We start from the raw sequence: 27,738 nt of genomic DNA, 5'->3' as shown, positions 1-27,738 counted from the left end.
TAGAAATTGATTATGGCAACATTTCTGTATGCTTTCCTTGGTTTCAAAGACTATTGTTTTTCGGTTACATATCCGAATGAGCCCGTTATCTCTTTAGTATTGTATGAACAAGGGAAGGGGAATGAGGGGCTCGTTATAAATATGAGAGAAGCCAACAGCCACAGAAACCAAGGGACACAGGGGATTTTTTTTTTAATTTATTTATTTATTTTGTGGTGTTGATCAATTTAGAATATTACTGAATATGTTATCGCTTAAAGCTAATTGATTAGAAAAGCAGAAGAAAAAACAACCACATGCCGCCGGTGGGATCCGAACCCACGACCTCCAAATTACGCGTCCAGTGCTCTACCTCTGAGCTACGGCGACGGCTGTCAAATCTTCTGCCTTCGGGGGTATTTATGTTTACAAATAACCTAACCTTGAGAGTGTTCATCAGCGCCCCCCACGTTCGTAAGCGGCGGACGTAGAACGTCCTGAGTTACCGCTGGTGTGACATAGAACGTCATCGAACGGCGAGGGTGGAAGCTGTGTGACAACCCTCTTATGCTTCCTATGGCGTCAAGGCTGCCAGAACCGAGACCCTCGCTAAGCAATTAAGCAAACAAGGGAAGGGGAATGAAGGGCTCGTTATAAATATCTATTATAGTATTATAATAATTATAATTATAGTATAATTATAGTATAATTATAATTAGTTATAATTATAGTATTGTATGGTCTTTTGCGTAACGAGATCTTGTTCCGGCTGTCTCCAGATCTCAAGCAGCAGAGGGGTTTTACGTGCAGCTGCCTATACACCTTTGACGGCGTTCTAAGCTGCACTGCTGGGACCAGAAACCTACGCCGCTACAGTTCAACGTCGCTTGTGATCGTTGCGAAAATTTGGCTACAGTTGAATTAACATAGTACACCTTCCAAAGGAGGGAAGGGGGAGAGCAGCTTGTATACTATAACTGCAATTACTATGGCCACTTTACTAATCGTAGCGTAATGACAGCAACTGTAGCTTACGACATCAGGCTTTCGCCTAACGCATGTAGCTTTTCTTCTACCTCGTCAAGCAACCTATGGATTTCAATGGCTGATAAAAAATACTTCCCCCTCATAAAACCTGGAAAACTTTGAGAGAAACAACAAGAATATCGCCCAGTTATTTGTTTTCTCTTTTTTGGTTGGAAACCAAAGGGAAGGGTTTATAAGCTACATGAGTGGGCAAAACGTAGCAGAGCCACTTCAATGAAGGAGAATCAAGAGCTTCTTGCACACTTTAACATTTTCTTTTACGTACTATAGAGAGATGAATTCGTAACCAGCGGCGGCTCAGATCTAACCAGCCGCTTCTAACCAAATTTCACAGCTCTGGAGGGAGGCACTCGGGCTTTGTGGCTCTTGTGACTTATTCATTTATCCTTTATTCTTTCCCTTTATTTCTAGCGCCAGCGCATTCATCACCACCAAGAGATTAACTCAAGAAAGACACGGGGGGTACACCAAAAAAAAAAAGATGATTTATAGCATGCACAGGACGCCTCTTCAGCGAGTCTAATGATGCGGTTCTTTCTTTTTTTTCTCTTGTGAACCACTGAGTAGGGTGGCAACGCCACGGAAAGAAAGAATGAAAATTCCCTTTTACAACAAGATAAAACTCACTAGATTTGAACATTCAACACATATGGCAAAGTGCCTTTACTGGAACTAGGATCTGGGGCTTCACCAGCCGCCTCGTTAGCAAGCACTGTATCGCAGCTGAGCCTGTAAGCATTTACCAGCGAGAGCGCTTTTACAAAGTGGTCGTTATCTGCAGTTCCCGCGCGCATCAGCACTTTGTACGGCAGTTAAATATTGCACCTTTCTAAAGAACATAAAACGATAGGGCGAGCTCGTATCTTGTCCGTTGTTATCTACGACAACATGCAGAGCACCGAGCTTTAAAAGGAACAAAATTCTCGTTGAAGGGGCCTTCGAAAAATCCAGAGGGAAACAATGGCGCCTTGCGATCAGGAAAGCCAGTTTTTACGGATACTATGTGCTTGGCAGTTGCAAGACGTTTCGTTACGTAATGCACTGCAGCGCATCAAATGACGTGTTTTATGTTGGCTCACAGAGGTGCGACAAGGTCTGGTGTGAAAGTTTAATGCACCTGCAGGCATCCAAAAGTCATTATCGGCGTGTTAGCACTAGTTTAGGGCCCTTAAAATGTGAACATGGAGATAGCTTATATCTACAAATGTCACTTGAGAATCATTCTCTTCTGTTGGGTTAGAGTTTTAACGTTTATAAAATAGCTGTGGTAATTTGAAGCAGGGTCTAGCAGTTTTTTAGGCGCTAGCGAGAATGTCTCATGAGGATGTGACCTAGAGAATGGTGTCATGGGACCACGGGCTGTTCATGAAATATATACCGTCGTGAGAGTTGCGCGCCAGCTGTCGCGGTTCATAGCACACCCGATAGACAGCAACACAGACAGCCATCGCGCACACTAAACCGCCTGATCTGCTCGAAGCGAGGGTTTCTACGAAACAATCATGGTCACTAAAATGGAAGCAGGCACCAGGATTCGCACACACTCACTAGCGCTGACGGTCACCTTTGACATTCTGCGAAGTTCTTGAACTGCCATCTACAAATTCTTAGAGCCTCAAATTAGGGCCCGTCTTCTTCCTTGTCTGCATCAACGTGAAATCATTTTTCTCGGTATATTAAGTTTTGGTGTCGCGTTTTCAAATCGCGAATAACACTCAAGTGCCTGCAGAAATTGTGCACTTTAAGGGGAGTAGGCATAACAGTTGAAATTTCATGCCGTTTAGTCATGCTGCCGAACCCAAGCGGAAAGCGATTTCTGTAAGGTAGAAAAACAAGTTTTTTTTTTTTTTTAACGGGCAGCAGTAGCTTCTTAACATAAAAGCTCTTCACCCAACGCAAACATCGCAGAAGATGCTATCGCAGAAGAAATGCGACAGCATCCCACTCTTCTATTCCACTCTTGATTCTATTCTGATTCTGATCGCTTCTTTTAATAATTTATACTGCACCCGCCTTAGTTATTTTATATGAGCTGAGTCATTCTTAGTCGGGCGTCTTCCTCCTCTTCCCTAAACGTGGAGAGGAGGCGGAGAAAAGAGGGTGACAGGAGGGCGGGTGGCAGGTGTGGCAACTGTGACGATGACGAACACCGTAATTTCGCTCCGGCGAGGCTTCAGTGCTATCGCACAAAAAATAATTACATACGCATCTATTCACTTTGACCGAATAGCCTCAATTTCTCAATTCAGCCACTTGCTCTGGAAAACTTACACTCATACGGCTCTTGCATGTTTTTGAGAGAACCGAGCACAGGCAGGAGGCAACTAGTGCGTTTTTTGCAACTTTAGAGTGGTAGCGCCAAAATACAGCTTTGGTATCAAAATGAAGCAATAAATCTGCAAAATGTGCACAGCAATTATACGCCCATTCAAGAGAAAAGTTAAGAGCATGCCCGCTTTCTTTGGAAACCTTTACACTATCAACCAAGCAGTGAGCGATTCGATAAAAAGTAGCAAACACTTAATTAACCTTTACATAGCAGAATGTCTTCAGTAACAGAGAATTCCAATTTGCTTTTACTGTTTTATAAATATTCCACAAAAACATATCGTAGAAGGCAGGCGTGATCCTAGACCAAATACTCTTTTCTTAGTCGTCGCCTGTCTGTGCTGACTGTGAGGCCACTTAAATTTACTATCACATTTCAGCATCCTTTCATAGTCGAATCCCTGCTACACCTGGACTACCCCAGCATGACTGCGTAGCGGCTGTGCCGTGCTTTGTTGCAACGCGTGCATATCGCTTAAGATGTATGCATGATAGAATGTTTGTTCCCGTTACGTATCAGTTTCATGATGGCGAAAAATATATGTGTTCTGTTCGATTCAGATTGCGCGCAAAATGCGGGACCCGTTGAGGTTTTCGGTTCATTTCAGCACCCGGAGCCATGCTTGCCACGGGCTTCATCGCTCTCTCGGGATGACATCTAATGCGAGAAACTGAGAGGAGAGGGCGCTTTTTGAATCCGTCTTGAAGTACAACAAACCCATTTCTTCCTTTTCTTTTCCTTTCACTTCTCCCCTCTCTCTTCACTTTCTTAACGTCCGTCTCCCTTAATATCGTTGGCTACTCCTCCATTACACCTCCCCTTCTTTCTTTTCCTATTTCGATCTGAAAGCTCATCGAATATTGCCTGTCCAAGCTGTCACCACTAGGTTTCTCTTCAACTCTAACCTACGAAGGTCTGTCATTCCCACTTTGCCTTTGATGGTTCAAGGGCTGGAAGAAACTGAGAATCAAGAAAGATTGCGCAAGAGAAGCTCGAGTGTAGGGTTCCTTTAAAAGCTCACTTCCATTGCTGCTCTGAATGCTCCCCACACTTTAGAAGCACTCTCAAATTCAGTCGAGGAATCGCTTCGTCCCATCGGTGCATGGACAAGTCGTTCGTGACAGTTGCGTTCATGAGATGAGCTGTTCAAACATGCCAAGACATATTGCTTTCGGCGTACACACTGCCAGGAGAATGCAGTGTCTGACAGTTCTTGTGCAACTCGCGTATGCTCTTCAAGTATAGGAAGGTCAAGTGAAATAGAAAGACAAATAGGATGTCCATCGAAGTAGAAACTTATTGTACCTTTTCGGGGAGTTCGCAGAGTCCCTTTTTACAACGAAGTTGTTCGTTTCCGGGTTCAGCGACATTTGGTGATGATGTAATCGAGTAGTGGGGGCAGCAAGGGGCACACCACATAGTACGCTACCTCACGATGGCGCACTCATGTAACTATCCCTTGCACATAGCCAAAGCGACAACAACGACCATGCTGCAAACATCCAAAGCATTGCAGCTCCGATCAAAGTGTCGTAGACGGCCCACGGTAAACTCATAATATTGTTACGTGGCCCGAAGTCTATGTCGGCACAAGGACGACCGGAGCACAGGGTCCAGATCACAGCTAGCCCCGAGCGGCAAGCGCGCACACACTGGGCACTTCCTCTGCGTCGTCTTCACGGAGATTATCCGTTGCATGGCCCCCCGGTCGGAAAAGCACCGTCTCGGTGCTCATCACGGCAGTGAGGGGGACTGCAAGACGTAGGGCTTGAGGCGAGAGACGTGCATAACATCGGTCTGATGCTGAGAGGACGTGGCACCGGGGAAGGCCGGAGCGATCTCGTAGGTGACTGCGGTGACTTGGCGCAGGACACGGTACGGGCCGATGTAGCGGGACAGAAGTTTTTCAGAGAGCCCCACGCGGCGAGATGGCGACCAAAGCAAGACGAGGGAGCCAGGGGTGAAGGAGACCACACGGTGACGGCGGTTGTAGAATTCCTGCTGAGAGGTCTGGGAAGCGAGGAGCCGGGAGCGTGCGAGTTGGCGAGCGTGGTCAGCGCGGGTAATGGCGTCGTGGGCGTAAGCAGACGGCGGAGCAGTAGAAGTGGGAAGCAGCGTGTCCAGAGGCAGCAGGGGCTCGCGGCCATACAAAAGATAAAAAGGGGAGTAACCGGCAGTGTCATGGCGGGAGGAGTTGTAGGCGAAGGTCACATAGGGGAGAGCAGTATCCCAGTCGCGATGGTCCGGAGAAACGTACATAGCCAGCATATCGGTGAGAGTGCGATTGAAGCGTTCTGTGAGGCCGTTCGTCTGCGGGTGGTAGGCGGTGGTGAGCTTATGTTTCGTAGAGCACGATCGAAGAATGTCAGCGACAACTCTGGACAGAAAGCATCGGCCTCGGTCGGTCAGAAGTTGACGGGGAGCTCCATGATGTAGGATAAGGTCGGTCAAAAGAAAGTCGGCAACATCAGTAGCCGTACTGGTGGGCAGTGCGCGTGTGATCGCGTAACGTGTAGCGTAGTCTGTGGCAACAGCTATCCATTTTTTGCCCGAGGCGGATTCCGGAAATGGTCCTAAAAGGTCTAAGCCGACGCGATGGAAAGGTTCGGGTGGGACGTCAATGGGCTGAAGCAGACCGGCTGACAGAGTGGTGGGGCGTTTCCGGCGCTGGCACTCATCGCAGGCAGCAACATAGCGGCGTACACAGCGGTAGAGGCGCGGCCAAAAGAATCGACGACGCACGCGGTCGTAAGTACGGGAGACACCCAAGTGACCAGCAGTGGGAAGATCATGCAGCTCTTGGAGGACAGCAGTGCGAAGGTGCTCGGGGACAACGAGAAGGAGGTCTGGGCCATCCTGGCTAAGGCTCCTGCGGTATAAAACTCCATCACGGAGCACAAAGCGGCGCATCGGAGGGTTGAATGGGGCGGTGTTGAGGCGGTCGATAATGGAGCGCAGCTCGGTATCGCGGCGCTGTTCTTCGGCCATGTTAGCAAGGACAGAGAGGGAGCACAGAGCATCCACGCTGTCAGTGCCAAGATTGTCACACGGGCCAACAGGGTAACGGGAAAGGCAGTCGGCATCAGCGTGCAAGCGGCCAGACTTGTAGAGTACAGAGTAATTGGACTGCTGCAGGCTCAGTGCCCAACGACCAAGCCGTCCTGTAGGGTCTTTCAAGGAAGAGAGCCAGCACAACGCATGGTGGTCAGTGACAACTGTAAAGGGGCGGCCGTATAAATATGGGCGAAATTTCCCAACAGCCCAGACAAGAGCTAAGCACTCGCGTTCGGTAATTGAGTAATTCCGCTCCGGGGCAGAGAGGAGACGGCTGGCGTACGCGATCACACGGTGCTCTCCGGATTGTCTCTGTGAGAGGATAGCGCCGATGCCGTAGCCACTGGCGTCGGTGCGAACTTCAGTGGGAGCGGTCACATCGAAGTGGGCGAGAACTGGCGCGGTAGTAAGCTTCGATATCAGGTTGGAAAACGCTTGTGCCTGGTCGGGTCCCCAGATGAAGGTGGTGTCTTTCTTCAGAAGGTTGGTTAGGGGGCGGGCGATGTCGGCAAAGCCTTGCACGAATCGACGAAAGTAGGAGCAGAGCCCCAAGAAGCTTCGGACGTCGTTAGAAGAACGTGGCTGGGGAAAGTCTTTGACGGCTCGGATCTTCTCAGGGTCAGGGTGGACCCCCGTATTGTCGACGACATGACCCAAGATGGTGAGCTGGCGGCGCGCGAAACGGCACTTAGACGAGTTGAGCTGCAGGCCGGCATGACGAAAGAGGGAAAGGATCTGGGAAAGGTCAGTGATATGAGTGGAAAACGTGGGCGAAAAGACAATGACGTCATCGAGGTAGCACAGGCAGGTGGACCACTTAAAGCCGTGCAAAAGGGCATCCATCATGCGCTCGAATGTGGCTGGCGCGTTGCATAATCCGAAAGGCATAACTTTGAATTGGTAAAGCCCATCAGGTGTCACAAAGGCGGTCTTTTCACGGTCCTGGTCGTCTACAGCAATTTGCCAGTAGCCGGAGCGAAGATCTATGGATGAGAAAAATTTGGCACCATGAAGGCAGTCAAGGGCGTCATCGATACGCGGCAAGGGGTACACGTCCTTTTTGGTGATCTTATTCAAGTGCCGATAATCAATGCAAAAACGCCAGGAGCCATCCTTTTTCTTCACAAGTACGACGGGTGAGGCCCAGGGACTGTGCGAGGGTTCGATAATGTTTTTCGCGAGCATTTTAGTAACTTCCGCATTGATAACTTGACGCTCGGCGTGAGAGACTCGATACGGGCGGCGGCGGATGGGAGGGGCATCGCCGGTTTCAATGCGGTGCCTGACGGCGAGAGTTTGGCCCAGCGTCGTGTTGTTGACATCAAAAATATCCGAAAAAGATTCGAGAAGGGCACGAAGCTGGGCAGTTTGGTCGGGACTGAGGTCGGTGGCCATCATGGTCGTGAAGGCGTCGGGCGACTGAGGAGACTGCCGGCGCGGGGTGGCAGTGTCGTGAACAGGGGTGTTGGCCAACTGAGCGACGTGGCAAGGAGCGAGAGGAGATAGTGTAGCCACGCAGATGCCGGACGGGAGCACTTGAGAAGAGACGCCGAAGTTGAGGAAAGGCAGAGAAAGGGCGTTAGCTTGGATGGTGGCGATGGTATGAGGTAGGGCAACGTTACGGGTCAGCAGGAGGTCAAGGTTGGGCGTAACGAGATAGTCGCCATCAGGAACTGGGCGAGAAGGGGTCAGTGGAACGAAAGAGGCGGTTCGGGATGACAGGCGAGCACAATCGGTACTGTACAGTCGCAGTGATATATCGACGGGTTCTGAATCCAGCAGTGGAAGTTCGAGGTGTAGGACGCCATCCGAGCAGTCAATGAGGGCGGAATGGTCAGTCAGAAAATCCAAGCCAAGAATGAGGTCATGGGCACAGGTGGTCAGCACGGTGAATTGAACCGGTATACTGTGGCCGCCAATGGTAACGCGCGCGGTACACGTACCGTCGACAGCAGGCGTGCCACCATCCGCGACACGCACACGGGACATTGCAGGCGTGAGGACTTTGCGTAGGCGACGGCGGAGGGCAGCACTCATCACTGATATTTGAGCACCGGTGTCAATCAGGGCGCGCACAGGAACACGGTCGATAAAGACGTCCAGGAGATTTGGTCGAGAGGTCGAGAGAGGATTTGTGGTCCGGGTCGTTGATGCAGCGTCACCTCCGGGAGCTGCATCATTTAGTTTTCCAAATGGGAGCGGCTGGTTGAAGGCGACTGTGGGGAGCGAGAGCGGCGGCCCTGCGGCGACGGAGAGCGGGAGAATCGGCGTGGAGGGGGAACGGCTGCTTCAGATGGTTCGGACGGGGCTCGGGGCGAGAAGGTGCGGGTCGAGGTAGAACTGTAGAAGGAGGGGCAGACGTTGCGCGCTGGTGAAGACCATGGACTGCGGCAATGTCGGGCGATGTGGCCAATGCGAGAACACCGGAAGCAGATGGGGCGGTCGTCTGCCGTACGCCACTCATTTGGATTGCGATAACGCTGCGGAGAATAATAGGTGCGACGATAAACAGAGAGAGGTGGCTGGGGGGTGTCCGGGCTTCTGATGGTGCACACAGCCGGAGGAAGGTTCAAGTTAGCGAGTTCCTGACGCACGACGGCCTGAATCAGCGACACGGTGGGTAGAGAGTTATCAGGTGCGGTCGGACGGGGCAGAACAGGCGCAAGGGCTTCCAGTTCGCGGCGAACGATGCGGGTCACAGTGCCGGTAACGGGGTCATCTTCGGAAGAGGCGCGGGACGGTAATCGGTGTTCCTCACAGGAAGAAGTAGCGGCAGTATTAGGGAGCCGAGAGAACTGCTGTGGAATTCTGCGGCTTTTAACCTGTTCGAAATGACGGCATTCTTTTATGATTGCGTCCACGGTGGTGCAGTCTTTGCAAACCAGTAAGTTAAAAGCATCATCCGCAATCCCTTTCAGAATATGGCTCACTTTGTCGGACTCGGTCATGGCGGCGTCGACCTTGTGGCAAAGCGCCAAGACATCTTGGATATATGCCACATAGCTTTCGGTTGACGACTGGGCGCGCGACGCGAGCTGCTTCTTCGCGGAGAGCTTCCGGTCATCGGGTCTGTCAAACAAAGTACGGAGCTTTTCTTTAAAAGTCTCCCAGCTCGTCAGTTCTTCTTCGTGGGTTTCGTACCAGACCCGGGCCGTGCCACTAAGATAGAAGATCGCATTCGCTAGCATCACGGTGGGATCCCACCGGTTATAGGTGCTCACTCGCTCATATAGGCTGAGCCAGTCGTCGACATCGGTGCCGTCGTTCCCAGAAAAGGTACCAGGGTCACGGGGAGGAGCCATGACCACGAAGGGAGCAGAGGGAGCAGAGGGAGTGGTTCGTGACTCGCCGGGTGGAGCCATGATGGTAGTAGCCCCGGCCTGACGACCGCTTCGGAGCTGCGTGGCGTGGAGATCGTTTACCCGGCACGTCCACCAAAGATGTTACGTGGCCCGAAGTCTATGTCGGCACAAGTACGACCGGAGCACAGGGTCCAGATCACAGCTAGCCCCGAGCGGCAAGCGCGCACACACTGGGCACTTCCTCTGCGTCGTCTTCACGGAGATTATCCGTTGCAATATGGTTGCTGTGGTGCTGTCTTATGAACGTCCTATCTTGTTCTGCCCACTAGTTCTGCTGACATTTTCTTCGTAGTTTCATTCATGAAGGATGGGTGGTTATGCATATGTGTTTACAGGCTCGGTAGACAGGTAAAGGCTGAACAATGCACAGATATTTACTGAATGCAGGAATATCAACTATATCGACAAGTTTCTTTTCCATTCATATTGTTGAATGGAATTATATCTCCATGTATGTTTTTCTGCCTAAGAGCAACATGCATATACGAGGTCTGTTAGAAAAGTATCCGACTTTATTTTTTTTTTTGCGAACACCTGATGGATATGAAACAAGCGCGCTGACAGCAGCCGACCATGAACCCTCGTGCGCATGCACGAATTTTTTCCCGTCTGCCGATAGCGTCAGTCTCTGGGAAGCAGCGTTTGAGTGAGGCAGTGCGCAGTGCTCTCGCCGGTTTTTTGTTGCAAGGAAAATGGCGGAGCGAGAGGAGCAGCGCTACTACCTCAAATATTGCCAGAAACTTGGTGATAGCCAAGTGGAAACCATTCTAAATGTTCAGACGGCTTTCGGTGATGATGCTATGAGCAGCACACAGATTAAGCAGTGGTGCAACTGGTTTAAAGACGGCCACACATCTGTGGAGAGAGAGCCACGCTCCGGTCCGCCATCAACATGCCTAAATTACTAGGTAAATGCCGAAGTGAACGCTGTGGTGATGCGGGATTGTTGTGTGACTATCCGAGAAATTGCGGAAGAGGTGGATATCAGCAATGTTTCTGCACATTCCATTATCACCGAAGATTTGGCCATGGAGAGAGTTGCGGCGAAATTCGTGCCGAAGCTGCTGACGGTGGAGAAAAAGCAACTTCGTGTTGAAGTCTCACAGGAGATGCTGGATTCCACAAACAGTTACCCTGACTTCACCGACGCCGTAATCACTAGTGACGAGTCTTCGGCGTACGGGTACGACCAGGAAACCAAATACCAGTCGTCACAGAGGACGAAATCTACGTCACCAAGACCAAAGAAGGCCCGCCAAGTGCGCAGCAATGTCAAAGTTTTTCTGACTGCTTTTTTGACTCCCTTTGTGTGGCACACCACGAGTACGCACCCCACAGGATCAAAGAATGACTAAAGAGTACTACAGGGATGTCCTCCATCGCCTACGCGGTGCTGTGCGGCGCAAGAGACCGGAATTGAGGTCAACAAGAAATTGGCGCATCCCTCGCGGCATTGCTCCTGCACATTCCTCGCCTTTGATTCAGACTTTTCTGGCGAAAAACCAGACTCCTGTAGTTCAACAGGCTCCTTACTCTCCTGATATGTCTCCCTACGCCTTCTGGCTGTTTCCTAAAATCAAGAGGCCATTGAAAGGAGCGCAATTTCAGAAAAGAAATGACGTTATGGCTGCAACGACAGCAGAGCTAAATTCCATTCCGAAAAGGGCCTTTTCGGAATATTTATTTATTTATTTCTGATACCCTCATGGCCCACAGGGCATTATTGAGGGGAGTGGTACATAGATATAAAATGAAACTGTTACAAAAAGGGGGTTAACGCATACATAGGCATGCCTACAAAAATGATACGCATGATTGCAAAAAAAAACTAACTGCAAGAAAATACATGATTCAAAAAAGCGAAACAATACAATAATTAGGAATACCAACACCAAAACGAATAAATTCACAAGAACAGTCAAAAAACATTTCATGTAAACAAAGATATGAACTAGAACATCACCCTTCGTAGAAACATTGAACGGGTACGACAACAATTCGAAACCTTACAACAATGGCAGCACCGCTGGGAGATGTATATGGAGCCCCAAGGAGACTACTTTGAAGGTTATTAGGTTTCTAACGCTCTAGTTACGCCAGTTTTTTTTTTCTTCGGCCAAAGGTCGGATACTTTTCGTATGTAGAGTTATAGACCCCTCATTTTATTTTTTGGTCATATTACTCCCTCTTTATGTAGATTTCTGTAATTCCTTGATAGTAACGCAGGAAGCCTTAAGGTCTAAGAAGTGGTAGAAAATGTGTTCTAGGTGTTAAACCAATGCCTGATTCAGAATGACGAAGCTTATTCATGTATTTCGGGAGGTAGTAACAGCAGTAGCAGGGGTTGAGACCATAGAGTTTCTTACTATTACCTAGAGGGAAAGCTGGCAAGCCGTCTATGGGAGTTTGCATGGAGACCCCACGTGACCACCTCAGCCACCATGGGCGCTCAAAGCATCATGGGGCGGTGAGCTACTTGTTGCGGAACTGTAACTTTTGGCCAAAAAATAATAAAAAAATAAAGCTGTTTGATAGCTACAAACGTCCTACCATTCAATATCTTGTCTAATGATTGCAACAAACGAGCAGAAAAGCATTTAAGTGCAAAGTTTGCCTAAAATAAGACATGACTAGCTTTCCTATTGGCCAAGTGATGAACACTAAAAAAACTAATATTTCGTAATTAACAGGCGCACTTTTAAAAGTAAATATGTTTTTAAAAAAATGTTGTTGCTTAGATAGTTTAAGAGGTTTTTTAATGGCATTTCGGAAGAGTAAAACCTTTTATTGGCGTCGTGTGTCGTCGCGTCTTCACTACTATGGCTTTTGCACACTGCGTTCGCGCGAAAGTCGTCTGCGCACACACGAACTACGTTTTCGGAATGAAACGCCTTATTACTGCCACTCTGTGTTCCCGAAAAACTATGACTGTGCCGCAACAAGTAGCTCACCGCCCCATGATGCTTTGAGCGTCCATGTTGGCTGAAGTGCAGCGCCGCCAGCTTTCCCTCTAGGTAGTAGTAAGAAACTCTATGGTTGAGACAGACGGGAACTAAACGATCGCACGCGACGTCACTGGGCTTTGCAGCTCGCTGTAACAGTGTCCTACCACTAAACGATGCATTTACATGCAGGAACCGAAAACGACGTACTCACTAGTCGCCTCGCAGTGCAACCTCTCTTTGTAGTGTTTGGTGACAAAGAAAAAAATGAAAGCTAGAAGTCAGGCTTTTCATGCATCAATACTTCATCTCCCACTTCGGTCCACTAGAAACCTCTCTTTCGGCAATTTCAACCTCCCTGCCATCCGCAATGCATTTGGTGAGCGTTTAGTGCAGTCTGCTGGGGTAAAAATTTGGAACGCGATACCCATTTCTCCTAAAAACTCACACAATGTTGCTGGTATGTTTAAAAAACACTTAATTGAAATAATTGATTTAACCTGAAATTCTTTTTTCGTCACAGTTTTCTGTTATTATGTACTTTGTATGTAACGCGATAGTTTTTACTAACACTTGATGTCCGAAAGTTCTTTGTGCATGTCATGTTTTCAAAGCTATTTTCTTTCTTTTGCCGCGCCGAATGTTATCTACCAGTGTTATTTAGACTGCTTTGCTTTTAATCTTGTACTACGCTTACGCTTTTCTTAGCTTATGCTTACGTATATGTCCGCCGTTTTTGAATTTGCTTTTACGTATTTCGTGTACTTGGACCCGAACTAGCCGCTGGATATGGGTCCAAAAAGTGTTTGTATTTCCTGTAAAAGAAATTTGAAAATAAATTGAAATTGAAATTGAAAAATTGAAATGACAAAAAAATGTGTCTGATGAGGGCTATGTGTTATCGCTCTAGTTAGATACAAGGTAAAGAAAGCTAGCAAGAGCGCCTGTCCCGCCCAGTTCTGTGTCATCCATCTCCTTTTTGCGCTATATTTTCAAAGAACGGTTACCAACTAGCCTAAACCAAGCTACTGGAGCAAGATAACCTCGTAACTTTTTGCTTCTCCTGGGCGACCGTTAAGGCTACAGCTAAAAGTAACCCCTCTTTGATGAAGACCCCTTGTTGCAGACGCATCTACGCACTCAATATGCTCTCTCTAGTGGTCTAACTGTGCAGATCAAACACGTAGAGTGAAACATTTTACAGGGGGTAATGACGGTAGAAAGGCTAACCTGTATTTTATGGCCACCTCTCAAAGGCTTGAATAGCGCAGTCTCTCCCTGATGGAGGTATTGCTACAAACCCTGCGCGTATCTGAACAACCAGTAAGCCGAAAATAACGAACTAAACAACTAAAGATAAGGCAGCGGCTGAACTAAAACCAGATTGAGAGAAAAACGAGACAGACTCAGTGAAAGCTCCTCCGCGAGGAATGAAGAAAGAAACTGTAGAAGGAAAGAGCAGCACGAAACAAAACAGAGGATCTCAACCTATCAAATGTATTCACTAAAATTGAAAAACAACAAAACGAACCCAGAAAGTCCTTCAGGCCTTGAGGCATCGTTTCGAGAATCTGGACAAATTAGGTTCCGATTTATCTCGCAGTAAACGGAAAGACCCGCCGCGTAACCACTCGGACCGCGGAAAGAGCAAGCGTTAAAATGTGGGAAATAATATAAGAAGGCTACCTTCAGTCCGCCTAGAAAACACAGTTTTTTTTTTATTTTAAAAAGCGCCGAAAGTGCTTTTCAAGCTTGGCTCCCTTCAGCAGAAGCGCAAATAAAATTCAGGTCAGCAAATGCTTCGGGCTCTCTTTTTTATTGCTTTACACCTTCCTTATCATCTTCCTTTCTTTATAACATAACGTAGCACTTCTCCACAATGCAGTAACTGTGTGTAGAATTCTGGCCATGCCCAGCTTCTGTTTTACTTTGCGCTACGCTCTCTCTACGCAATTAATCTATTCTGTCAAACTTCTTTTCTTAGCAAGCTTGTCAGTATTTTGCATGCAGTAGCCAAGAACTTAAGCAGGAGTTTACCGCATTGTATTTTCATTCTGTGCTGCAACTGCACTTCTGCAGTTCGTCTGATTTTTTAAGGAGGTTTAGTCCTGCAGCACCGACGCTGGCAAGTCTCTCCGGAGAGATTTCTCCGAGGCGACTCTTGAAAGAAAAGCACAGCTGACTTCAAGGAAAACTTGTTTTTGGGCTACTTTGTAAGTCATGCTTTCAGAGGAACCAGCGCAAAAAAGGACAAAACACAACGAAGAAGGACGACACGGACAGAGCCTCTGCCCGTGCCGTCCTTCTTCCTTGTCTGTTGTCTTTTTTTGCAGTGGTTCCTCTGAAAGCATGACTTCAATTGTCTTAGCAAGTAGGTATTGCAAGCAACAACCTTAATCAGCCTAACTACGCTCACTGCAGGGCAAGGACTGCTCTCACATCTCTCAATTAATCTTGTCTATACACAAAAACAACACGGACACAACAAGCAGGGGACTCTTGCCGCCTCAGCCGCCGCAGCGCTTGCGGACTGCAATAAGAACCCGTAACGCAAGGTCATTTGAGAGCAACGCGTTTGCCTCAAGCGAATCGCCAGCTGGCCGTAGAGTCTTCTCTCCGTTATTGCCACTGGCACGACTTCAAAATAAGTCTGGATGAGGATGCATAAACATGGCACTTTGTCAGAACTGCGTTGTCCACGCCAGCGTTGTCCACGCCAGCGTGTCCACGCCACATACAGAGCGTTGTCCACGGCAACACCACCGCGCACATCTGTCTGTCACTGCCGGCGCATAGCTCAAAGCGGGAATATTAGTTTGATAGCAGTATTAGTTAATGAAGATGATGTGCGATGCACGGCACGAGAGTGTTTTAAGGTTTAAGACGAGGCGTGATCGGCTGCGGCGACATCCGAGTGATATCGTACAGTGATCAGCAAAGCTAATCTGTTCGCGCCTCCACAGGTTCGAATCCAAGTCACGGCAATATTTTATTTCACTTTCTTAAGGTTTGCTAAATGGCATCCTAAAGGCCATGGTTCACACAAAACGATAAGCCGGTTTGACCTCGTGAGGTAGTGATTTCGCATTAAAATTTTACCGCCTTGAACTCCTAGATATATCTCTTCTAGTGGAGAGCAAAGAAAATGCCTCACATGCATGGTCTGTTCTGAAAGTAGTAGGACTGGTTTTTTCCTGGGCGAACGGGCAGAAGAGAGCTGGTCTGCGCGTGCAGGATCGTTGAAGGGGGATGTTGGGAATGCTGGGGAAAATCAGCAGTAGCTCTCGGCCGCTGAAGAGAGGAGGTCGCTTGTACTGTGAACCCCTGTCAAAACGTCTCGTCACGCAGAATAGTCGAGCGTTTGCTCGATCAACGATACGCGATCAAATTTTGAGCAAATCTTAGTAAAACGGGCAAAGAGACTCACAACATGATTAAGGAGGCCTACGGTGACGCTTCCATGGGTAGATCAGGTGTTTTTTGAGTGACACAAGCTGTTCCGAGAAGGTAAGGAAAGAGTGGAGGAAGACAACCGCTCCAGACGCCCTTCGACCAGCAAGACCAACGAAAATGTGTAGCGAGTGAAACATTTACTTAACAGTGATCGTAAAATAAGTATCAGAGATTTGCTGATGACTTCAGCATTCCTCAAACAAAAGTTTTTGAGATCGTGACAGAAAACTTATCCATGAGGAAAGCGTGCGCGAAGTTGGTGCCGGGAGTGTTGTCAGAGGAGGAAAAGGCCAACCGGTAGTATCTTCTTCATCATGTGAATGAGGACCCCGATTTTTTGCCCAGCACAAGGCGGCAACGCTGCCTCAGCCCCCCTACAGCCTCGACTTGGCCCCGCCAGACGTTTTTCTATTCCCAAGAATAAAAACAACGCTCGAGGGGAAACATCAGGGATCGGTAGAGGTGGTTCAACAGGCCGTGACGAGGGAGCTAAACAGCATTCCGGTCCAGGCGTTCCTGGAGGCGTACAAAAAATGTAAAACTCATAGGCAGCAGCGTGTAGGTGCGGAAGGTGCGGATTACCTTGAAAAATGGTAATCGTTTGTAGTATTCACTTGAATAAATTTTGTTTAAAAAAATCAGTCCTACTTTCAGAACAGACCATGTATATACAGCAAATGAATTTTCCGTATGGGAAGAGCGGGAAGATTCATTTACTCCGTAAATGAGGGCGTGGGGCCAAACTAAACATTCCACAGATGCAAAGCACATCTTTTGAGCGATGGGAGGCGTTTCTGACTAAAGTTAGAGTGGAGGTCCAACTGGCCCACATCCGGCACCTCGTCTATGAGCTCAATCAGCTCTCTTTACTTTGATGAAGCATTTCCTTCTCTTCCTCTTTATGGGTGTGTGCTACAGGACAAGCCATTTATTCTCACTTTGGTGTTTTTCTAGCTAACAGTGCAGGTGCTAGACGAGAGCCTTCTCTGTTTGTTAGTATCTGTCTAAGCTTTGTGTGGCTGTGCTTATGATCCTTTCATGTTTCGAAAGTAGTCCTGGTGAGCGCGCCGAGTTCTATTTAGGGCGTAAGACAGTGCAAAAGAAGAGAACGGATGCAGGACACAGCAAAGTTCTTAGATTAACTAATCTAAAAACGTTGGGTGCCCTGCATCTTCCTTTGCGTGCTTGGTTACTTTAGACAAAGAACTCCTCCGCCCTTGTACCTTTGTGAGCTCTTTTAGGATTTAAGACAGTAGACCTGCTTCCTCTCTTGATGAGAAATAGCAGTTCTGTAACACTGAGATGCAAAGCTGCGCGTACGCTACGTCTTGCGAGTTTTTTCTGCAGAATGCCTATTAAGTTCGTAAGATATATTCGTCTCCAGCGCTAGGCTGTTCACTCGGTGACAAGCTTATTTCGACCTCGCACTACAGTCGTTGTTGAACATGGTAGCGCATCCATTCTTGCCGTTTGCCTGTTCCTTACATCAAATTTCGGAAATTTATCAACCGCTTATATTTTATCCTACATTCTTTATATCCCCACTATACTGCCTTATCTCGTTTGCCTGATTCGATGACTCATAGAAGCAGATTTATGTTAGTGGCTGAAACCTCTTCAAGATAAAGAAACCATTCTTAAGTTCCTTTTTTTTTGTCTACTAATTATACATCCGCCAGCACGCTTTCTAGATTGTTCACTTATCGAGGCCATACTTAATGACCGGAAAAAAACAAAGAACAAAGGGTTTATTTGCCTTGCTGCTGTGATGTAGCAAAAACATTCAGAGCACGTTTTCTGAACTGCAGTACTGTCTTTTTTTATATTCACGGAGTATTGACTTTTAATCAGGGCATCCCGCTGGGCGTACTGTGGTCCACAGCGCTTTGCTAAGAAGCGGTTCATTCAAGCGCCGACGATACGTTCCAAATACCAGGCTTTGGCTCCAGAAACAGCAAAAAATAAGACCAGCCCATACATGAATATATCATGTGTCAGTGGCAAAGCAAAATACTATCCTTTAGCAGCAGCTCCAATACAATAAGCTTCAATACAAAGCTGCAAAGAAATAGGAGGCTGTCATCATCATCATCATAAGCAGCCCAACTACGCCCACTGCAGGCCAAAAGCGTCTCCCATGTCTCTCCAATTAACCCTGTCCTTTGCCATCTGCGCCCACCATGTCCCCGCAAACTTCTTTGTGAACGGACAAGGTATAACGAAGCTCCTCCAGTCAGCATACAGCCCCGGCCTCACTCACTTCCTGTAATTTCTTCTTGTTTCCTAGTATAAAACGTGCGTCGAGGGAACCAATACGACACGATGAGCGTCCACAGGGTCGTAACGAAGGTGCTTAATGATATTAAAATGTACTACCAAGTCGCCACCAAACAATGGGAAACTCGCTGGGCCCGCTGCGTCGAAGCCCAAATTTCTTATTTTGAAGAATACTAGGCGTATTGGTAAATATTGTCAAAGAGTGTTTGCGATACTTAGACTACTTACTTTCAAGTCAGATAACTTGTTCTAAATTACGGCGTTTAACACCTCGAAGCGACACAAAAGCCTGCGAGGGACACCGCAGCAAAGGACTCCGAATTAATTCCTCCTAATGTTCTTTATCATGCGCTCACATTGCACAGCCCACGTGCGGTTTTCTGCATTTCGCCACCATCTATACGCGCCCGTTGCAGCCAGAATAGAATCCGCACCTTCGGATCTGTAGTCAAACACAAAAAATCACTAATCGAACGCAGTTATTCGTATATACTCCTAGCACTGACTTGAGGACCCGAAATTTGGGGGCTAAATAAAAGGTTTTAAAGAAATTAGGGAACATGCAGAGATACGAAAGAGGCGGAACGAACATTGTCTCGATGGTTGGGCTTCTCAATAGTGTGTGCCTCAACTGCTGCCGTTGTATGGTCTTGCGATGAATGCCGTGGCGGTGAATTATTCCGCTGTTTTTAGTTTACTGCCTGCTCCTCTCATTCTTTTGGAGAGATGCTTGCGGTGAAGTCCATGCGGGGGAGTCACGTAGGCTACTGGTAAGGATGACAGACAGCTGTCTTTGCGTTTGGTATAACGACGTAGGGTCACGTGGTAGGTGCGGTCGCGTTGAGCGCTTACTCCGGTGACGTCATGGAGCTGGTCGAATGAATAGCCATAGTACCACACCAGCGCCGACGGATAGATAAATAATTATCTACTACGAGCTGCGTTTTGAAGTTGCAGTGTAATATTCAGACCGGAAAAAAACAGTATTTCGAGAACAAATTCTTGGCCATTGCTTAATTATTAGGTTAGGAGAAGAAAATGAAACGCGGATGGGGTTGGACACAACGGACAAACGATCGATGTCCTTTTGGGAGTAACAGACGGGATTCGATTTCAAAGGAAGACGTGAAAAACCTTTTATGCATAAATGGCGCAAAGAAGCAAAGTTAAGTCTCTGCAAGCAGCCTCCATGAATAGTACGCCGCTTTGTGAAGTTGGAAGTTAAATAGTAGAAACAGAAAGCCGCAACTGCGCCATGGCATGACAGTGAGTTTTTTTTTTATATATGAACACACAATCGAACTGCAGGTCATTTTGTCCTTGATTCAAAACAATATCTTAATGACGGACACTTTACGGGTTTGGCTGGCGTTGTGATGCCGAGTGAATTGTGATTCTGAAAAAGTTAAAAAGCGGCCCGCCTTAGGACGAATCTTCATAACAAGAAAATTGCTCCCGGATCCCGAAGCGCTGCTGACTAATCTCCGTTGACCTTTATTAACATGGCTTTTGTTGCCCTGTAAAATAATTTTGATGCCCTGCCCCACAAAAGTGTTGGTACACAAACAAAGGATTTTTTTCGTGTGTTCCGGAAAAGCCTACATGCCTGTTAGGGTTTATTAGGTAAACCTCTAAGGCTAGTGTGCAAACACCAAAAAAGGGCCCTCTAGTTGCATCATCAATAGGGCGCACAATTGAAGAGTTTAATATTTTTAAATCAAAGCGCCCTAAGAAAATGTTTCGTATGGAAAAACGTAACTCTCAATCTGACTCGTCTTTTGAAAGGCATGATATGTTTGTCTTTAGGACGCCTGTGTAACAGTGAGTTTCACGTCTTTCTGTATAGCACTGCATTAAAAATGTTTTTGAGCGAAATATAATGGCACTGTTCAAAGGCTATTTCCCTTTATTTTTTATTTTATCATTAATCATTTCCATAGAAACTTTTAAGCACATTTGCCGTACGTCGCCAGCACGGCGTAAAACATATAATAGGTTCAAGGGTAACATAAAGCTCGTTTGTCCTCGGCACCCTAATGCCCCAAGGTGAAAAGCCTTATTACTGAACGCAAAAATGAACAAGGGAGGGGAAAACCTCAGGTTGCTTGAGCCAACGTTTCGACAAGGGGACTTGTCTTCGTCTGGGCAAAGCCTTCCCAAAATCCATAAGGTTTCCGCAGAAGACTTGTTTACCGCAGATATCCCCGGCAGACCTATCGTTTCAAACAATAACACGCCCACAGAGAACTTATCAATTTTCCTAAACAACTATCTTGCAGATATTCCTACCCACCTCCCTTCCTTTGTCGAGGATACACCGCACTTTCTCCGCATAATAGAGTCTCTGAATCAGGCTTCCATTATCCCAGCAGATAGCATACTTGTCACACTTGACGTCGCCGCTTTGTACACAAATATTCCCATAAATGAAGGTATCGACGCACTCTCCAAAATTCTAACTCAAAGTCCTCACCCGCACGAAACTGAAGTGTACCTCACGCTACTTGAATTGGTACTAACACTCAACTACTTTGAATTCGATTCTTCTTGCTACCTTCAAGTATTTGGAACAAGCATGGGCACTCCCTTCGCACCCACTTACGCGAACATTTTTATGGGGCTACTAGAATCTCAACTTCTAAATTCATTTCTAAAAAAGCCACTTATATACCTGCGTTACATAGACGACATTTTCATGATATGGGAGCATGGGGCTGAGACCCTAAAGACATTCGTCACACATTTCAATTCATGACACTCTAGCATTAAATTCACCTTCAACTCCTCGAAAACGCAAGTCAATTTCCTTGACACCACTGTCCGTTTAGAAAATAGCAAGCTCAAAACCACACTTTACAGGAAGCCCACTGACCGACAACAATACTTAGATTTCACTAGCCATCATCCAAGACACTGCAAACAAGGTATATTCGTAGGACAGGCAACGAGACTAAGAAGAATATGTAGCGACGACGACGACTACCTGAAACACCTACACTCGCTAAAAAACACACTAATCACCAGAAACCATCCACAGACAACCCTCAATAATGCGTTCCAACGAGCAACCACATTGAAACGAGATGTAGTTCTTAAAAAACGAACAAAAGCTAACAGTCAACGACCTCCTGCACTTATAACGAAATACTCAAACGCGCTTCAAAACATAAACAATATCCTGCGGAAATACCACCCCATTTTAACTGGTAACGACCGTCTCAAGAAAATATTTCCCGACGCGCCAAGGGTAACATACAGACGCAACACAAACCTGAAGGACATCCTGGTGCATGCTAGGCTCGGTAAGAAACCACCACCGACAGTAACTTCATGCTCTCGACCTAGATGCAAGACATGCAAACATTTACAAAGGGACACTACGGTTAAAAGTACGGCAAACGATTTCAGTTTCGATATAAAGACTAGTTTTGACTGCACATCGTCCAATATTATCTACATGCTCCAGTGCTCCTTCTGCCAGAAACAATATATCGGGGAAACCGGGCAAACAATGAGTGCCAGATTAAACGGGCACCGGGCTGACACAACACGGAATGAACAGAAGGCAGTGTCAACCCATTTTAATCAACGCCATCACAAATTCGACGAACTCAAATTGTTCATTCTTCAGTCAGGCTTCAAATCGACTAGGGACAGAAAATACAGAGAAGCATTCCTAATCCACAAATTTAAAACACTGCAACCAACAGGGATTAACATGTCTAGAGGAAACCTGGAATCTCTCAGGTACATTCCAGGGTTAGCATAATTTTAAATTAACAAATGTCTTGCACGTGCTCAGACCATTTCCTAGAACCTCGCATAAGTATATTATCTTTTCAGGTGGGCACAGGGGCGGGATGGGGGGCGCGGGCGTGGAGGTAGACAGGGACAAGGGCTTGTCCCTGTCTGCTTCTATGTCCGGATCTTTTGTTGCGCCCCTGTGTCCTCCTGAAAAGTTATGAACCAACACGGCCAAATACAAGTACTTCCGAGTATACTATCGCTCTTTGCACCCTTCCCACGTCATATCTTCCACCACATTTCCGGCCTTCTCACCGTCTCCCTGTGACTCACCCCCCCCCCCCCCCTTTTTTTTCTCCTTATCCCCTGCTATCAGTTCTCGGAAACCATGACATTCCTGTTACCCCCTCCGCCCCACCTTTTTGGCTTTCTCTGAACTCGAGCCATTCCCCCCCCCCCCCCCCCCCGCCTTGTCCTTCCTTGGAAATACCCCGCCTTCCAGTGCCAGCCTATGTTGTTTGCCTTCTTCTCATTTCCCTGTACCACGCTGACTAATCCTCTTATCTGAGTTTTTCAGGTCGTACAGCGCCTCCCCCCGTCGCAGCCCCTTCAAAGCCTTTGTTCATTACACACCCCCCGGATATAAGTTTTTCCACTATTGCAGCTTAACGAATCAAGGTTCACCTCCCTCCCCTTCCTGACACGCATCCCCTCTCACACCACTTTCCTTCCCCACCCCCGAGGCCTTCCTCCTCGGAGCGAAGGCCCTATTTAATCCCTGCCAATGATGAACGCTTTGCCCAGACGAAGACAAGTCCCCTTGTCGAAACGTTGGCTCAAGCAACCTGAGGTTTTCCCCTCCCTTGTTCATTTTTGTGATCGCAAAAGACCATCAACCACACCCTCTCTCTACATTATTACTGAACGAATATTTAAAGCATCAAACTTGAAAATAAGTCATCATTCCCCGTGTGATGCGTGGAACATAATGTCAAAGTGACTGAAAATATATATTCAGACTTGTCCCTTTCAAGCAACATTATTCAGAGCTCAAAGACCACTAAAGTGAATAAAACTCTATGGTAAGATGTTTCAATGCTTTCTATGCAGCTAAAAGGCGGATAGATATCCGGATAACTTACTGTTTAACTCTAGGAAAGGAATCAAATGTAAAGGCTAAAATAACTAGGTGAAACTATACAAGCTACCAGCCAGAAAAGGGAACAAATGCAGGCTGTGTGTGCACGGCTACGCTGGCTTCGTTGACGAGCTCTCAGGCTGAAACAACCCAATGTTTACAGAAGGTCGTTACTACGTTGCCAAGTCACGTACCTTTGCAGTACCTATCGGCAGGCTCTGAACAAATCTCCATGTGTAAGACAGGGTTTCGGCTTTCGATTCTTTGGGCGCGCAGCGGCTGTACTTGGGACCTTAGAGAACAACTCCAAACAAATAAGATACAAGCCCAGCCAGTGTTTGTTCAGGCTTCCTCAACACGCTACGCAGGCCTGCAGTTCATTAGGGTGGACGCTAGCTCATTAAGAGACAGCGTAGAAAAGAAAGGAAGACTGTGTGGTTATTTCGCTGTGTAGCTGCGTCCGTTACCCACCTTCGCTCTGCTGCTCGATTCACGTTTTTCTTCACTAGAATTATCATTCATCCGACAGCTAGTTGAATGAAAGCAAAAACACATTCTGCGCTCTTTATTTCCACTTGAAGGTGTGTCTGTTTGCTCCCTGAATTTTGAAGAATTTTCTCGCATGTTCGTGTGTTTCACCCTTGAAATGGTGGCGACTGGAGTTGTTCATTCCCATAAAGAGGATAAATTCATTCAGTAGCGTATGTGGTTAGGAATAGAAGGCATGGTGATTAAAGTGAAGGTAGCCGATCAGACACAATGTATTGCAGGCATTCGTCGTTTCGTAGCTCTGAAATGGAAAATATTTTCTTTTTTAAAGATATACTGAGCATCATGTCATTGCATTATGCATCACGTTAGTTTCGTAAAACAGGCCAGCCCAGTACTCTATGAAGTTCTTGTAGAAATAGCTCGCCTAACGCCGTAAAAATATATTCTGCTAGGCGGAAGTAACGGAAAGGAAGAATACTGTCAAAATATACATTCATAGTGACAGAAAAGAAGCGAACAGCAAGCGTTCAGAACTTGTGAGCACCTCCAAAGGCCTCGAAAAAGCCTCATGCTCGAACATGGGCGAGCGCATTAATGAACAAAACGGAGGCACTTGCGCTTTGAAAAACGCATCTTGCGGCTTCTGGGACACAAGATTGGGCCTTTGGACACTCTCTTTAATTTTGAGTTTCCCTACGACAAACCTCTTCCACATAAAGCGCAAGCATACAGCAGTTTGTTTCCGAAAATCGGTAGCAGGTCGCGAAAGTGAAGACACGATTCTTTTGCAGTTTTCCTCAATGCAGTCATGGTCATGTGCATGGTTCTTTGATCCCCAAATCAACCTTCGGTGGGGCTAGAAAGCGCCACTATAGATGGGATGCGTGGCGTAAGGCCGCTCAGGAACTGTCTGGGTAGAAAGAATCTTTGGTCTCTGGATAGAAAACGCCCCAAGACTCGTTTTTTGCGCACGTCCGTTGTATGCAGTTGTTAACATGAGCTAGCGGCTAATGTGAGGAAACACACTGCGAGCCCCTACTTTTCTGCTCTGCTCAGAGCTGAATATGAGTGCCCTCGCTGGCTTCAAAGTAGCTTCTGGTTTGACACCCCCAGAAATTTTTTGAAACTTTTTGTGATACCTATAACTTGTATGTCAGCACTAAGTTTTCCTCACAGGAGCACTGTTCCCCTCAACCACGCTGACCATTCCTCAAGACTCATCACCGCCTCACGTCATGCGTATCTAATCTCTCCCTCTTTTTCTGATGAAAATTTAATATCGCTGGTTTTGCAAGTCGATTGGACGCCAGCAAACACTCGTGCCTCTTCTGAGGAAAAGCGAGTGTGAAGTGCTGGGTGAGGCATGGAAATATAATCGTTGCACCGGACATGTGGTGCTCATGAATGGAAACAAGCCGGACTTTCATCATTTCATGAGAACGGCACGCAGTAGCGCACGCAGTCATAAGGCACACAACGAGCAGGGCTTAGACTAAAAGTGTGCCGTCAATACTTTTTCCTCAGACATCCTATCACGCGCATTGCAGCCTCGGTATTGTGCTGCACAGATCCGTCTGGGAGATGTATTGCATGTGAAAGACATCGTGCACGTTTTTACATTTTGCTGTGGACTGAAGCCTTGTTTCATAACAAGATTGTTATCATTGTTCCCAATAGAATAACCACCTTTCATAAAGCCACTGTAGGCATCTGTTTTGCATTCATTATTTCCTCGTGATTAGATCTAAGTATGGAAGGTCTATTGGTTGTTCTGGAGGTGGGAATTCAGACCAGTTGGCATAAGCGATTCTGCCGCAGGATTTTCTCATTTTTTAATGTAGCGTCGCAATGAAGTTCCTTGACTTTCTTGCCCAAAATGACGACCAACGTTTTTAATGTTGAAAATGGCCATTGCTCTTAAATCGCGCGTGAGCTGTTTGTAAGTAGCCGGCTTATATAATCTTAAACTGCATTATATATGAAGGTTCCATAACCTGTTTATGCACACAACTACTATGACGAGTCTTTTGGTGTTCAAAACATGCGTTGCTCTTAACTCACGAATAAGCATTTTGTCAATAGAGGGCTAATATATTCTTAAACTGCGTTATATATGAAGGCTCAATAATTTTTATGAGAAAAACAACTGCAATTCACCTTTATCAATTTTTAGTTCAGTGTATTCCTGGTTTATAAGGAAAACTTCTGCGCAGTCTAAGCCTTGCTCTCAGACAGGCTATTTGTAAAAGGATGAGAACGTCATTGTAAGGAGAGCTCCCAGCTTCTAACCCACTTTGCAAGTTCATCTCTAAAACCACATTCAAATATTTACTGTCCCACGCGCGCTACATCGATCGCGGGATTTTGAACAGTGTAGGTGCATTTTTATTGCGTTCACGCAGCTCGATCTGCGGAAAACATGGTTGAAAGCGTCGGCTTACGACATCCTGAGTAGCTCTCTAGCGCTGCGCAAACAACTTCGCCCTCAGGACAGCACCGTATCCTGAGTGCGTGGCAGCCTACGGAGAGCGTGGCATCTGCATCACAGTGGCTTTGAGGAATCCTCGAAACTCACGGTAGATTGAATACTTCTCCAGGCAGCCGTCTTCTGCCAGATGACTTGCGAAAGCAATGTTGACATATGTGCCCGCATATTCGTGAGTGAAATGGGATCCGCAGATGAAAAAAATACGCCGAAAAGTTTTTCAGCGTATTTCAAAATGGTAATCAAGGAGCAATATATAGGTTTCAAACAATCGAAAGCTGCTTGTTTGTCTGAGATGACAGAGATAGAGATAAGGCTGAGCATTGCTCAAGGAATATGCCCATGCCGTACACTACTACGAAAGCAAGACAAATAAGCAGGGCACATCGTCCGATTTTCAGCCGCATAACGGGGAACCTAGGGAAAACTTAAAGCCGCAAATTTCTATGGATTGAGAACAGCTGTACTAGCGTTTTAATTTTAAGGTGCATCATCCACTTGCAGCTGGCTAAGCCGCGTCAAAGCGCACCCCTCCTCAGCCATCCCCGCCACCGCCTCTTCAAACCAAAGAAGAGAGACAATCTTTTCGCTTTACTTCATTACTTCCGACATCGAACCTTCATCACTCACTCATAAAGATAACTAAAGCTACATAAAGTTGTGTTGAAAAAATGTCGTTGCTATGAAAGTGAGCTCGCACAGTATATACAACACAAACGAAAACCAAACTGTTCCTAGAGCGACAAAACAATTCTTCTTTTCAGGTTTGCAACAGTGTACTGGAATTGCGGCGAAAAGCAGAGTTGTTTCATTTTAAACGACCGAGTCAGTCGTTAATCCCTGAGTATATTCAAAATAAGAAATGCACGTTTGTGTTTCGAAGTCAGCGTGCTCCAATTGCAACAGCCTTTTTTTTTGTGAATCATGGCTGTCCTTTGAAATAAGTTTTTACTTTAATAAACACACACAATTCACTACTTTAATTCCAAGGTTGCTTTTCACTCTCACAAAGTCTACTCCCTGAGCATGCTTGTCACGCGGCAGCACAAGCGCTACACGCGCTACGCCGTTCAAAGGCTTCTATCAACCTAAGTAGGAAGGCAAAACGCTTGTCTAGAGGAACAATTGTGAGGACTGCGACCACTACATTTGTCAATGTCTTTCGAGACAGGCTGCAAGAGTGCATCCGTCGCAGCATTTACGGAATTTCTTACACGCTCGCATCCGGTCTTAGTCGAACCGGACGTTACTGCTAGTGGTTGCGCGTACAGTAAAATCATGCCTCTCAGACTTTCTAGACAAGCGTTTTCTCCTTAGTACGTAAGTTCCGCTTCTTTCTTTGGCGTATGGCTGCACTGAACCATGTAGCTACGTGCCTGAAGATTGTTGTCACAAATAGCACGGCTAAGCTGCAACACTATCCAGTTGCTTTCTGA

Source organism: Amblyomma mixtum, chromosome 1 (assembly GCF_055824585.1).
Source record: "Amblyomma mixtum isolate Tamu chromosome 1, ASM5582458v1, whole genome shotgun sequence".
Classification (NCBI taxonomy): Eukaryota; Metazoa; Arthropoda; class Arachnida; order Ixodida; family Ixodidae; genus Amblyomma; species Amblyomma mixtum.
Note: the sequence above shows the minus strand (reverse complement) of the source record.